At 35.9% G+C, this 13752-nt stretch overlaps 1 long non-coding RNA gene across 1 annotated transcript in view; it reads right to left on the reverse strand.

The window, feature by feature from the left end:
* The window catches only part of LOC125937166 (uncharacterized), a 21927-nt gene extending 8377 nt beyond the window's left edge, over positions 1-13550 (reverse strand). The window contains exons 1-2 of the long non-coding RNA XR_007462268.1: positions 13450-13550; positions 7241-7413 (exon numbers count right to left, since the gene is read on the reverse strand). This is a non-coding gene — a long non-coding RNA (uncharacterized LOC125937166). The remainder of the gene's footprint in view (positions 1-7240; positions 7414-13449) is intronic.
* Between the last annotated feature and the right edge of the window lie 202 nt (positions 13551-13752).

The following is a 13752-nucleotide window of genomic DNA, read 5'->3' on the forward strand; positions in this document are numbered from 1 at the left end:
CTCTCCCTCTCCCTCTCCCTCTCTCCCTCTCCCTCTCCCTCTCCCTCTCTCTCTCTCTCTCTCTCTGTTTCTCTGTATATATACAGCAGAGACAGATACATATATATATATATGTATATATATATATATATATATATATATATACACAGCTGAGAGACATATATATACATATACATATACATATACATATACATATACATATACACATACAGAGAGAGAGAGAGGGAGAGAAAGAATCCCAAACAGCCTCCACGCTGTCAGCGCAGAGCCTGACATGGGGCTCAAACCCATGAACCTTGAGGTCATGACCTGAGCTAAAATCCAGAGTTGGATACTTAACCAGCTGAGCCACCCAGGCACCCCTACTCAACTATATTTTTTTAAACTTCAACTTTTTTATTAGATAAGTTGAATAATATTTAAATGGAAAACCATCTGAACAAGACTTTAGGATGTGAATATATTATGTTAAAATTGTGCACTGTGGTTTCATGGTGATAGTCTCATCTGTATAGAAAACCACATAAACTTAGTAATATTAAGATTCTCTACTTCTTTTGTTTTATAATTTTATATTCTCATAGTATATAAAGGATAGCTGAATAATAAAAAAAAGTGCTGTTATTGGATGCAGACATTGTTGACAACCCCCCTTCAGTAATATGTTTCATCTGGTGTTCAAAACGCCAATGAGTCTGTTTTATCCAGTTCATCCTTGTAAGTCAGAGAATGCATGGGATGAGTCTATACCTGTGAATCTTAGGAAATCTTATGAATCTTAGAAATTTGTTTGGTTTGGATTTATAACCTTGCTGTGAGCCTTCATTTCATATCACTGTGGTAGCTGACTCTTCTATTTGGTGACCAGGAAGTATGTGGTAATTTCTATCCAGCTGCTAAAGCTATTACACATTTCAGAGAAGGTTTCTGTAAAGCATACTCTGCATGGCAATTGACAGTCTTTTAGCAGCCCAGCATAGTGGACAATTCACACTAATAGTCACAGACTGATCTTCCCAGAGGAGTCATTCGACAGGGACATCTGAAATCAACCTATTTTTAATCTATTTTGAAAATCAAAGATCCCACCATTTCTGAATTTCTTAAGGTCATTGGTCTACTTTATGTTTCCTGTGATAGATAGCTTAATCTAGCTCGGAGGTGAAAGATGCAGTTAAGAAAGCAAAGTGAAGAAAAGAATTTTGAAATGCAGCACTTGCAGCTTTAAAGGCTAATAATGACCATAAAGGATGCAGTGATAACAAAATGTTTCTCTCATCCTTACGGGGACTATTGGTTGCTAACAGAGAATGCACAGTAATGTGGCTCTCTGGTTTTATGTTCATAGTAGTTGTGTATTTTTTCCTTATTCCTAGTAAGTGTCTTCAGAAAAACTTTAGTAAGGGAAACTCTGTGTGTGTGTGTGTGTGTGTGTGTGTGTGTGTGTATGTGTGTGTGTGTGTGTGTTTAAACCATTTAATGTTTTTATTTGATACAGTTTTTTTTTTTTTCATTTTCCATTTAAGAAATTTTAAGCAATCTCTACACCCAGCATGGGGATCCAACTTACAATCCTGAGATCAAGAGTTGTGTGCTCTGCTAACTGAGTCAGCTGGGCACCCTAATACTGTGTTCTTCTTGTCAACCTCACATGAGTTTATTCTCCATATTTTAAATTGAAAAATTCCCTATGTTTTCAATTTAAAAAGAGGGATATTTTCAAAGCTAGAAGAAAATTTACACCTTTGGTTTCCCATGCATCCCTGTGGTCTTTGAAATTTCTCTTCAGTATTTCAATCTAGACTTCCTAAAACCACTGTGTCTTATATCTCTTGACAGTGTACTCACCACCTTCCAGGTTTGCTGAGTGTATCCCATCTTAGAATATTTCAAGGTTTTGGAAAGTTCTTTTTATATTGAACTGAAACATTTATCATTTTAACTTGTATACATTAGTCTTGGCACTGTTTTCTGAGACCAAGTAAAAGAAGTCTGAATCCCTTTTCCCTATAACTTTCCCCTTTCCAAACCCTTTAAATATTTGATGTTTGCAAGCATGCACCCTGGTGAATCTCCTCCCCGGCCCCAATAAAAGTTTCAACAATTTATAGAAGTCATGGTTTTTAGTTCTCTCACCATGCTCTTGTTCATGTATGTCAGGGCATTCATTGTATTCTACTCAAGGAAAATAAAGTATGAACAGAGCTGTTGAGAGTGGAGGGGATGAAAGATCATTCTGTTTCTACTGCTTTTATAAACATTTATGTGTTCTTCCTTTCTCCCATAGGGGTTAGAGTGGAAATTTATTGAATCCTTCCAGTTTTTCCCTTCCATTCATTTATTGGCTTCTTCCCAAAGAAGGGTTAATACTGTCAAAGAGAAATTGTACTGGACCATTACATAGGGATAAAGGGCATTGCAATATTGGAGAGAGATTGAACTAACCTCCATTGAAATAAAAGGCAGGAAAATTTTTATGCACTGGACTGAGCTAGTGGGAAGGTATTCTAGGACATTAAGGAGGAAAGTGATCAGTGTGATTATGACATCTGTGTTTGCTAATTGAAGCTTATCATAGTTAGACTCCTACCTATCCTCTTACAGAGACTGAAAGATAGGGGTTCTATCATTCTTGATAATTACATTTCAAAGGGGTGATTCTCAGATTCTTGAGGAAGACATTCCTGGAAATGCCTGGAAAACAGGCAGGAGTCTGGGAGAAAATCTGCATCTCAAAGAGGGAGAGAAAACATGTTAAATGTTTTAAGAAAAAGAAGGCCTATAGTCACAAAGAAACCTATCTAAAGTTTAGTAAAACTGGCTTTCATTGGACATATTTTTTAATTGATTTAAAATTAAAATGTTAAAATTATTTAAAATTAAAAAAATAAGATTATAAAAATTAAAATTTTTTAAAATTAATCTAAATTTAAATATAAAATTATACACACAATCACGTGTGTGTGTGTGTGTGTGTGTGTGTGTGTGTGTGAGAGAGAGAGAGAGAGAGATGGAGGGAGAGGGAAAGAGGGGCAGAGAGAGAGAGAGAATCTTTTTTTAAAATTTTTTTAACATTTTTATTTACTTTTGAGAGACAGAGATAGAGCATGAGTGGGGGAGGAACAGAGAGAGAGGGAAACACAGAATCTGAAGTAGACTCCATGCTCTGAGCTGTCAGCACAAAGTCCAACACGGGGCTTGAGCTCCCTGACCACGAGATCATGACCTGAGCTGAAGTCGGACACTTAGCTGACCCAGGTGCCCCAAATCTTTTTTAAACTATTTATTTAGTTAGAAAGAGAGAATGAGCAAGAGCGCATGTGCAGTGGAGGGGCAGAGAGAGAAGGTGAGAGAAATCCCAAGCAGGCTCCGCAGTGTCAGCACAGAGCCCAGTGAGGGGGCTCGATCTCACAAACCATGAGATCATGACGTGAGCTGCAATCAAGTGTTGGACATTTAACTGAGCCACACAGGCACCCTGAAAGAGAGAGAATCTTAAGCAGATTCCATGCTCAGCACTGAGCCTGATGCCAGGGTTGATCCCATGCCTCTGGGATCATGACCTGAGCTAAAATCGAGAGTCAGAGTCTCAACCAACTGAGCCACCCAGGTGCCCCTCATTAGACATCTTTAAGAGGGAAAGGCATACTATGTTAGGAATGCACTAACTGGCTTTCTCTCTGTTTCATTTTCTCTGAACTAAGGACACTTCTAGAAGTAAAACCTTTTGTACTACAGGAAGCTGGCTGAAATATGTAGCAGTAAATAAATACTATAAAAGTAATGTAAAATAATTTTTCTGCAATCTGTCTTACTCAAGATCCTTTACTTTGGCAATTACTGGATCTCATTTAATAAAAGCAACACCTTGGTATCCTTCTTTCCCTATAGTTACCCTATGGATGCTACTTTTTTCCTTGGTTAGAACCCAGAGAGGTTGAAAAGTAATGATTGTGACGCTAACATATCAAATGAAGCAGAGTGAGCAGAAACTCCAGGAGTTAAATACATGAAGAGAAACTGATGCAATAGATGAGAAGGTTGAAATTGGCAATGTCTTGGAAGAAACTACCATCAAGAGAAAATATGCCCCTCATGAACATGGAGCACTGAACAGCATGGGTTGAAATGAAAAAATACCTGTATAATCTGGCATAGGAAAGACTGTAGATTGACTAAAACTGAAAGAAAAAATGTGAGAAATGAAGAGAAAATGCATGCTCCAAACGTGAAACAGAGGCCCAAATTGATACATGGCAAACCAGTATCATGCTGAAGAAAATTAATGCATTTAGGGCATCAAATCCATTGTTGTCATACAAACTACAGGACAAAGAATTTGGAATCCAGATGAGAATCAGGGAACTGAATAAGCATTTGATTTTGGTAAAATTTATTTGGCATCTGGTAGAAGACCACTTCCCACTCCTCTCTTCATGATGAAAATCAACTTGAAGCAGAAGCAGGGAGTGGTGGTATCATTTGAAGTATGAAAACCAGCACTGACCATAAAACTCTATAGAGGAGGCTAACCTTTTTTTCTTCATACTTTATCTCTATGAATATAGCCTGAAAATAGGGCTGTTACACTTTGTTTGCCATGCCCAACTTTATGGTTTAACTATAAAATAGTTAAGTCCTAAGTATTTATTTCTCAATATGAAAATCTATGCCCCACCTCAACATAGCGTAATATTAGAGCTGGAAAGACCCTTGGAGTTAATCTGTTAAAAGCAACTTATTTCAGAGATGAAGAAAATGTCCAGATAATTTAGTTCAGTCTGTGGACTAGCTGTCTAAAAGTCCCCATAGAAACAGTGTTTCACTGCTTATTGTCTAGGGTTAATAGACTTTAAGAATGCAAAGTCGAGGTCAGTAGTGAATATGAAAATGTAAAGGAAACAAGAGGACATGCCTGTGGGATCTTTGAAGAATGTGTTTCCTTCACTTTATACTGATTAAATCACTAGGGTGGGTGGTGACCTTTTATTACAGTGCCTGCTGTAATCTTTGAGGGAGTTTAAAATCAGCATAAAGACTGAGCTTTGATAGAAAATGTTCTGATCAAAACAAAATGTAAAAAGTGAAAAAGTAAGTAAAGTGGCAGATTAATATTAGCGATGCACATCACAAGTCACTATAAAATACATTTAACTTATTCAAGCATCAGAACGCAATTTTCAATTGGAAACTACTTGATATAAGTAACTGAGATACTGCTGTGCCCATATATAGGACTTTGAACAGATCTGTATATCTTTGGTGACTCTTTTTCTGATTCTTTGCATATACATTATGTATTTGAATTAATATTTGAATAATGGATGCTTGTCTGAAGTAACTTACCTGTCAAAGCCATGACACTGGAATGGAAATTATTTATTAGGGGAACTCAGCCTTGGATTGATTTTATATGATAAAATTGAATAGAAATTTTATCAAATTTTAAGTCCAGAAATTCAAGAGCAAGTTACAGGTCTTTCTTTTTTCTTTTTTTCTTTTTTTTGGTGAAAACTGGAAGGAGAAACAATCTATTATACTACACCCCCTGAAATTGTCTTTATTAGACAATAAAGTTAATTGTTTATTAGGCAATATTTATTAGACAATATTTATTATTTACTAGAAAATATTTATTAGACAATTATCTATTAGACAATAGTTAATTAATATCTATATGAATATTTTGTAAAAACTAAATTGTTATACAAACATTGATCACTCATTACTTGCAGTATGCAGTACTCAGAACTAGATATGAAATATGGATATGTAATCTCTGCCCTTAAGAAACTCAAATTGAATGTTGGAGACATTAAGTAAAATTATAATTATAATATGATTTGTGATATTTTGGAGCTTCAAAAGGGGCAGTTGAATGAAATTTTAAGGCTCTAGAAATTTTGCTAGAAGTGATGATTGCATTTAGTGACAACATTTGTGAAGACATTAGCTAGGTGAAAAAAAAAACAAAAACAAAAAACAACATTCTGTGAAGAAGGGTAATAAAAGAGAAGAGCCAGCCAGAGTTGAAAACAAAAGGGGGATTTCTATGTCAGCTTAAGAGTTTGCATTTGATTCTGAGTGATGCAGGCACTGAAATATTTTAAATGAGATGTGACATAACTGGAATTACAAATTTTGAAAGTTGGTTCTTGCTATATTATGAGCAACAGTGAATTGCAGACAGCAAAAAATTGTAGCAAGGAGACTTGTGGGAAATGACATTCTCAATGCAAAAAAAAAAAAAAAAGCTCATGGTTGCAGTAATTTCTTGGTAATTTATTCTACACTCCTTGATGAATAAATGAGTAAATCAGTACTCAACTGAGTACCTCAAGTATTGGAAGTGGTGCTAGTGTCACAAAGAGAGAGCATGTCTGACCCAAATCATTTCTATGACTTGTTGAAGAGAGTTGGAAGAAACTGTCTTGTCAGTATAAGCAGGAGAATGAATATAGGAGTCTGTTGGGTTCAGGAAATCCTTGATAAAAGTCAAATAAAATACAGATTTAGCAGGGGTGCCTGGGTGGCTCAGTTGGTTGGGCATTTGACTATGGCTCAGGTCATGATGTCACAGTTTGTGGGGTCAAGCCCTGCATTGGGCTCTGTGCTGACAGCTCAGAGCCTGGAGCCTGCTTTGGATTCTGTGTCTCCTTCTTGTTCTGCCTCTCCCCTGCTCACATTCTGTCTCTCAAAAATAAACAAATGTTAATTTTTTTTAAATACAGATTTAGCAGCTTCATTTTTATTACTGGTTTTTAGTTCTCTTCAAGCAGTGCCTTTGTGTGGGTGGGTCAAGTTCATTTAAAGTGATGAGGAAGACTCTACCATGATCACTTAGTAGTTGGTCAGTCTTTTTCTCCACTGAATTAAGCTCGAAAGCCATTTGAAAACGAAGAGAGAAATTTACCAATGTGTTAATGTTGAGAATCAATTATTTCTATAGCACTGTGAAAACTACTGGATAATGTGGTGTGTGTGCATGTGTGTGGTATAATAATGTGAGGGGGAAATTTTAAGAAATAGATGATACTGGGGTGCCTGGGTGGCTCAGTTGGTTGAACGTCTGACTCTTGACTTTTAGCTCATGTCGTGATCTCACGGTTCATGAGTTCCAGCCCCATGTGGGACCCTGCACTAACATTGTGGAGCCTGCTTGGGATTCTATTTCCCTTTCTTGCTCTTTCTCTCAAAATAAATAAATTAAAAAAAGGAAGTAGATAATACTTAAAATTACCTTTGTAGAGAGCGAGTTTATTCATTTGTGGCTTTCAAAAATAGAAGGAGTTGCCTTTCATTCTTGAATATATGACAGTTAGGCTTCCAGATTTGAATGGCTGATAGATGAGCTTATTTTCAGTTTTCTTCATAAAATGTACCTCACATATGTGATTTCTATGTCCAGTTTACCTTTCAGATAACTAAAAAGAAATTGTCATTCATGTTAGAATATATATTCCCTGCTATTATTTATCCTTCTTGAAAACAAATGATAATACTACCAAGTGGCACTTTATTAACTCTGATCTTACTAAATTCTCTTAGCCACTAGGCAAGTTAGAATTTCTTAGTACTCCATTTCATAGATTAGGCAATTGAGACTTAAAGAAGTTATGTAACTTTTTTAAAGCTGCACAGCTAATAAGTAACAGAGCGGGGGACTGGATCTGGAGAGTCTGATTTCAGATCTTCTCTTCTTCTAAACTGTGGGAATCAAAGCTGAGATATTTTCCAAATTATTGCTTTTAGCAAACATTGATGCATTGGCTGTTTTGTGCCATGCACTGTACTAATCACCAAGAATTGTAGTTCCTCCTGGTCTAGTAGAATAATCAGACAAGTGAGGAGATTGTAATAAATAATGTTTATAATAAATAATGTTCCCTGAGGACACAAAGTCCAAAACACACTCCCCAATGTTTATCACAGAATTTAGTAAAGAATTGTGAGAAAGAAGAAATATGGATTGTTTAAGGCAGAAGAAGCAAAACAAAAATGTGAGAAATAGTATATATGTATATGTGTGTGTGTGTGTGTGTGTGTGTGTGTGTGTGTATAGAAAGAGAGAGAGAGAGAAATGAAAATAAATCACTTAGACTAAAACAGAAATTACAATTAAGGAAGCAGTGAGGTTCCTAGAATGTAAGATGTACCAAATCCTAAACTGTCTTTACATGCAAATTATTTTGGGCTTTGCTGTGAGTACAGTGGATGTTTTAATATTTTTATATTTTCAACCACAATTTGAACAAATTGTGTGTGTGTGTGTGTGTGTGTGTGTGTGTGTGTATTAGGACATGTCTTTCTATGCTGTCGGTGTAACTTATGTAATGAAAGAATGTTGGCATTGATTCTTGTGGAAATTACTGAGATTTTTGGTAACTAAAGGCCATGACAGTATGAGAAGTAGAGGTCAGTTTTGTATACCAATAGGAACTCATGACTAATTGGATTAGAAATTAATAGGCAGGGGTTGTTTTGGGGATGAGAATGTCATTTTGTTAATTTGTTTCCATTTATTAAAATATTCAAATGGGTGCATATATTTTAGGATATTTTAAAATAATAGTTGGAACCTGTCATCAAAGATATTCATCTAATTAAACATATCTCCACTCCATGATTTTGTCAACCATTTGAAAGTTGACGGTAGGTAAGGTTAATGGCTTGCTTCCCCAACCTAAACATCCCTGTGGTTTCTCCTGAGGAAGCTTTTTGTTCATACAAATGACTGTGATTTTTGTAATATTTAGATAAATCTTTGCAGAAAGTACCTCTAAAGCGATGATGAGAAACTAAGGTTCATAAATATTCACCAATTCTGAACCAATCATCCTTTTTCAGAAACATGCAAAATCATCCAGTGATGTCTGTTTTGCCACCTCTGTTTCATCAATATTTTGCCATCTCCACAATGGCCAGGAGAGGAATGCAATTATTTTGCCAGCATAGCTTGCTTTCTGATTTCTAAGAACTCACGGTTTACTAAAGGAACCTTCTTTATTTTGTTAGGCATAATACAGCACAGGAGGAGCTCCTTTTTCCCTGCTGGAGTTGCAGGTTCCACCAAGTTGGAGTGAATTTATTTCAGAGATTTGACACTTCTCCAATGTTAATATATTTCCAGTCTAATTTTGTTACACATTAGCACGTGCTTGGAATGTCAACCACTCCCTTATTGCAAATCACAGATTTAGGTTACATTGGCATTACCTAGTGTTTGCTAAAGAGTGAGTGCCTTATGCCTTGCCAATTTTATTTATTTGGGCTTTATTTTATTTAACTAAACATTAGAGAAAGTGAGTGCTTAAAGGTAACATTGTGTACGATTTAGAATAAAATCTAAGTGGTGTTTTTTTAGACTGTATATATATATGTATATATGTGTGTGTATACATATATGTATATATATATTTATGTGTATATTTATATAATAAAGTATATAAAAATATTATAGCACAGTATAAAAACTGACAGCACCAGTCATTTATACATTTCATATGGTTCTACTAATTTTCTCTGCATTTATATGTGGTATGCTTACATTTAATATGCAATAGATGATGTATTGGAATTTCAAAAATAGGAGGTCATCTAAGAAATAACTTAAATGGTTTTCAAATACTTGCGGTACCAAGCTTTGTGGAATGACAGTCTCTAACTTTAAAATACTTCAACTAGATCAAATGCTACTTGAACCTTTCTTTGTATACTAGAACAGCAACACTGTCTGTAAAAGCCATCTTGGTCTAAGAGCTCATAGAGAAAGGAGAACATAAGAATTCTCTGATGTTGTTTAGGATTTAATATTGAGCACTTACTGGAACTGAAACCTTTCTGGTAGAATAAATTGTGTGTGTGTTTGTGAATGTGTGTGTATGTAAACTTGAATGTAAAACTCTGTCCAAATTTTCCAAAGGCAAAATTATTTCAAAAAATTATATTTGCTTTCATGTAACTATGAGAAAAATATCTTCAGAAGCAACTTATTTATACATTACTGAAGTATGTAGCTGTATTATAAGAATCACACTTAAATGCATACAAATCTTCTTGTTTAGGGTTTTAAAAAAGCAGATGTCAAAGTTACATTCTTACAGATTCAATTTTCAAGTGTGAATAACGTCAAATTTTGTTGTAGCTTTTTGCAGCTTGTTTTGGAATGTGTTTTTTGGTTAATCATTAATATTTATTTTGATTAAATAGAATAGGAAAAATTCTTGATGATATTCTGAATTTGTTCTAGTCCAAGAAATTGAATACTTGAGACTCATCAAGGTGAAATAATCCATATATCCCAACCAGTGTACCAGAAAATTGGTTAAATGACCTCCTTTGAAGGTAACTGTCTCTTTACATTTATACCTGAAACCATTTTTAATGATGGAGAGTAGAGTAGAAGTTTTAAAAACATAGATAGAAGCAAGCCATCTTAGATGAATAGCCAGGGAACCAGTGTTTGCTTAAGTAGAATAATGAAAATAATTAACAAAAGCAAAATTCTGTTAAATCAGAGATATATTTGAAATATATGTGTGTGTGTTAAAACTAAAAATGAGAGGGTCACAAAGTGGTAAAGACATATAATTTAAATAGTGTTTTCATCTGAAAAGAGACAGACATGTGATAGGGAAAAGCACATTATTAGAGAAGTGTTGTTTGTAATGAGCTGGTTTTGGGTTGAGTGGTTCACTAAAGTCCATTATGTTATTAAGTAAATACCTGTATAAAATAAAAACGGAAAGCTTTTGATTCTTAGCTCAGAAAACTTTGATGAAAAGACCATTGTTCTCACCCATATAAAAAAGGAAAAGGCTAGATGTACTGCAAATTAATGAGTTTTTGGAACAGAGCAGAGAACTGAATTCTCATGGCATCCAATTAACCCCAGATCTGGGACAGCCAGGCATGTGAGAGGAGAGAAGTGATAGGAGTACCTCCTTACATTGAGCAGGTGTGGCTGGATGTCAAGTAAGCCAGTAAGAATTCAGCTGAAATGCCACATATTATTATTAAAGGCCAGGTGTGGTTTATAGGAAAGTGTAAATCCATTGGAGATTACAGATTTGGGGAATGTTCACACCTCTTACTATGTATCTTTTTCTCTGTGAATCTGATCAGGCATTCACAGGGAAAATTGGAGAGGATTCTCAGAAACCACAGCAGGGGAGTAGCTTAAACTACTGAAATTTGGCTTGATGAATTTTATATTTCTTCTCTATTGAACAAGTCTTGGTGTCCAGGTAAAAGAGAAATGAATATTGTTCTCTCAGGGGACTAGGTAACCCCTGGATGCTGAGGGAAGAGAAAAAGAGAGAGAAAAATTCTTGTCCCTGGGCAGGGACATGGATAAGTGCCAAACCCCCCATTACAAATGGAGAAGGGGCAGGGGTAATTGCAAGGGCCCCAACTCATGAGGTCCTTGGGCACAGTGCCTGCATAAGATGAGGCTAAGTCAGAACATCAGAGAATAGTTCTCTGCACTGATCTCTACTTCCAGAATAATATGAATTGGATAGAATAACTGTGGAATACAATGAAGAGAGCTTCAAGAGACCTATTCCTTTTCAGGTGCAATGAAAAAGTAAACAAACAAAAGCAAAACAAAACAAAGAGGTGAACAGACTTTAAGAAAACAGCCTCTGGCATGCAAATTTATACCATAAAAAGGAGGTATCAGTGGAAAGATTTGTAACCTGCAATACACTTAAGTTGTCCCTAGTAACAACAGGCAAACCCAGTTTCCAGTTAAATTAACAGAGGACCCAAAACTGAAATCATAGCAGAGATAAAGAACTACTAATTACCATGCATAAAGATGATTTACCTTAGCCTCTACTGTTCTACATAAAATGCCTGTCTTTCTTTCATCAAAAGTTAGGAGACATGAGAAAAGTCCAGGAAAAACAAAACTCCAAAAAGGTAAAGTAACCATTGGAACTCACTCCTGTGACACATATGTTGAAAATATTTGACAGAAAATTTAAAATAACTATATTAAATATGTTAAGGGCCTAAACCAAAAAGGTAGACAATGTGCAAGATAAACTGGGTACAAATAAAAAGTAACACAGGTGAAAACTGTCTTTGTTGGGCTCATCAGTAGACCTCACATAGCCAATGAAATAATAAGTGACTCGGAAGACAGGTCAGCAAAAATTATCCAAATATAAATATAAGATAAAAATGAAAAATAAAAAGGTGAAGAATAGAGGTTCTAGACTTTTGGGAGAAGAGCTGTGGAATAATATCAGGTAGACTAACATATAAGGAACTGGAATCTCAAGGAGAAAAAAGACCAGAAGAAATATTTGAGGTAATAATAGCTGAGATTTTTCCAAAAATAGTAATAACAGACAAAAAAAGAAAAAAACAAAACAAAAACAAACACTGAAACATGTCATCTTCAATGTGATAAAAATGAAACCAAAGAGGCAGATAAAGAAAACAATCCTATTATATAAAGAGGTACAATGGTGAGAATTAGACTCCTTCTGAAACCATGCAATCTGTAGGACAATAGTGACTGCTTTAGAGTGACAAAAGAAAAAAAAATCCCTGTCAACTGTGAATGCTATACCCAGTGAAAATATCTAGTGAAAAAAAGACAAAAATTTTAAAATTTCAGATAAAAACTGTGAGAATTTCCTTTCAGTAGTATAATCTTAGGAAATATTGAAGAAAGTTCTTTAAACAGAGGGAAATTCTGCAAGACAGAAATAAGTGAAACTCTAAAAATGGAATAAATGTAAATAAAATTGATGTTTCCTAGTTTTCATTGCTCTGAAATATAACTGGGACTTGTTAAGTCCAGACATGATGAGGAAGACCGGTTTCTCCCTACTCCTGTTAAGCACAACTGTAAATCCTCCAACACAAGAGGCAACTGATGAAGGCCTGTGGAAGCTGGTAAGAAGAAACACTTGTTGGAGGACTCAGACCTGGAGCAACAACACAGGAATAGGGTGTTTTACACACCCCCATCCAACCAAAGCAGGAAACCCAGACCTAGCAATTCCCATCTCCAGTTTAGTAGCTGAAGGCAGCACGGATAGGCACATCTCTCCCCTAGGTCAAATATGTATCTTTCTGATGATAGTTGAGCCTGATAGTCACCTGCTGTTGACTATAGGAGGGATTGATCAGTAGATCTTGGCAACAGTAAGTGATGAGAGGAAGTGTTCTCCTTCTCCCTCCCCACCCCCCCCCCATGCCTGAGATTCCCCCAAGAGAGATACTGAGGTGACAGAGCAGAAGATATAACAACTTAGCCACAACAGGCTGCCAGGACTTGGGATACTGTTGGGTCTTTCTGTCCCAGGAACCTAAAACTCCCCTTACCTGCCTAGAGACATTATTGCACATGTGGATCATGAACAAGGGACACCAGTACAAAAAGTGTCCAACCAGGAAGCTTTTGCCCAACCAGGGAAGCCTCTTTATTACCTCAGGCTTGAGAGTCTTCTACTTGGCTGTGAGACACCCAGAATCCAGGGGGAACTGTTTTCTGTGCCTCAAGCAACAACATCAGAAGTGGGTGTGCCCAGCATCACTAGGGAAACAAAACACACACAAAAATACCATAAAGGCTTCGAAAATTAAACTGCCATTGGATCCACAGCTCACAAATATAGGCCAGACCTATGTGCTAAAGCTAATCAGGGTGAGCGTTTGCTAAAATAAAAGATTTAAATAAGACCTAGGGTCTCCTAACATAATACCCAAAATGTCTAGGGTGCATAAAAAAAA

This window comes from Panthera uncia (genome assembly GCF_023721935.1).
Source record: "Panthera uncia isolate 11264 chromosome A3 unlocalized genomic scaffold, Puncia_PCG_1.0 HiC_scaffold_11, whole genome shotgun sequence".
In the NCBI taxonomy this organism is placed as follows: Eukaryota; Metazoa; Chordata; class Mammalia; order Carnivora; family Felidae; genus Panthera; species Panthera uncia.